The 1,924-nt window shown below is 47.8% G+C and overlaps 1 protein-coding gene across 9 annotated transcripts in view; it reads right to left on the reverse strand.

The window, feature by feature from the left end:
• The window catches only part of LOC108551485 (bromodomain adjacent to zinc finger domain protein 2B), a 160,400-nt gene that overhangs the window by 16,300 nt on the left and 142,176 nt on the right, over positions 1–1,924 (reverse strand). The gene's annotated exons all lie outside the window — the stretch shown is intronic.

Raw genomic sequence — 1,924 nt, forward strand, 5'->3', positions numbered from 1 at the left:
GTCGTGTATGTTACACATTTGACTCTTTGCTTATGCTGTTCCTCGATCGGAACAAAGGAAACAAAAATAATCAAAAACACGATCTTCGTTTCGCTAACTGATCACACATCACGTGAAAAGCATGAAAGAAAAGGACGAACGAAATGATCGATAATAGGATCGATTGTCAAGTGAACTGGGCATCCCTAGGCCGCGTCCCAGCTATTTATCAACTGAATTACATCTCTACGTATTGCAGTGCTTTTTCCCTTTCCTTTCGGCTGACGTTCTTTTATCCCCTCGAAACGTCTCGCTCTGCATGGGTATTGCGTGTTGCGTGTATGTTTTCAACATATGGGAACCAGGTGGACACGTATGTGATGTACAGTGCATGTGAAGGTGGATGCAGGTGGTGAATGCAAAGGAATGAATGAGAGCGAACGAGTGACAGAGTGATCGAAAAGGGGGCTGGTAGTAGTAGGTTGATGGGGTGTGGTCTGTAGTTGGTGTGTCTTGCTTTCACGGGCGAAAGGATATTCCGTTCACTTTGGATATCTTTGGAGAACTATCACAATGGATGGGCTATTAAAGTTTCTACACTCGCGTATCTACTCGCGTCGATGTTCGACCTTCGCCGCGGAAAAATCCTCGGGAACCGTTCAACAACCACGGTTACGACGCGACAACGACGAGGATATTTCGCGAGATCGTAAACTTGATTTCTCGCACCGCGAATTCCCCTCTCTCGCGCGCGGTCTGCTCCACGAGCAAGAATGAAACTTGGTCTACTCTATTCGAGCAAACGGAGAAGTTTTCCGGGCGAAGTGCGCTTCCCTTTTGCGCTCTCGAGGCCGTGTGTACGCGGGCCCATTTTCTTCCTCGTCGTTTCACAAACTTTCCCGCGTTTCCCCTCTATTCCGCGGGGCAAAAGTTACGGGGGCGCGCGTCTGGCCTTTTCAATCCAACGGATTTTCCAAACGTACACACGCGCGATCGAGAGCGTAGCACGGGACTCTGGGTGTCTCGGTTCGAAGAAGAGGAAAAAGAACACTAATCTAAATGGCCTCTGGTTCTAACATCGGTCAATCTAACTTCTCGCGCGATCATTCGCCGTCGATCATCTATGCGAAATCAGGCGAGAACAAACTATACCACGACAAAGATCGATATATACGAGACTGTCTACAGCGCACACAAAAAGCACCGGGAACTATGCATCATCGAGTTCACGCACACGACTATGGAACATATCTCTAGCAGACTATCTCGATTCGTCGTTGGAACGATTATTTTTCCACCGAAAACCTAGAAACCACCGGGGCAACGTCGATGTTCCTAATTTTCCATTTGCCAAGAACAATATATCGTTTAAGTTCGTTTATTTATACACTTCTACTTGGCTTCGATCGCGATACGAATTATACACCGGGCCTATCCCCAAGCGTCCGAGTATCCGATCGAACACGTTCGGCTCTATCCGCTCGGCGCGTACGTGTAAACAAAAACGAAAGCGTGCAGCAGCAATTGGAACATCGACACCGCCGTTGCGGTGATCCAGATTTTCTCTATGGTTCCTCTCTTTCCATTCTCTCGTGCATTTTCTCCCGCTCATTCTCTCTCTATGAAAGCTGCTCGGTTCATCGCGGTTCTCATCAATGAAACCCAAAGACTGTCGGGTCGATTCTCGCCATGTGGAGGACCCGGAAGCGAGTTGCAGCCACAAACGATCTCCGGTGAAAACGGCTAAAAGAAACACGTTCTCGATTCACTGACGACGAGGAGCGTAAACGAACAAATAATGTATCGAACACAAAACTAAAAAAGAAACTTGAAACTAAGGGGTTCGATTAGAGGAGTCGTTGGTTGGTATTAGTTGGAAGAGAGACTCTGGGAGGACATGCTGGGTTCTCCTGTCACTATTGCTAGCGATTCTCGGTTGTCTATG

Source organism: Eufriesea mexicana, unplaced genomic scaffold (assembly GCF_001483705.2).
Source record: "Eufriesea mexicana isolate 0111107269 unplaced genomic scaffold, ASM148370v2 scaffold4231, whole genome shotgun sequence".
Lineage (NCBI taxonomy): Eukaryota > Metazoa > Arthropoda > Insecta > Hymenoptera > Apidae > Eufriesea > Eufriesea mexicana.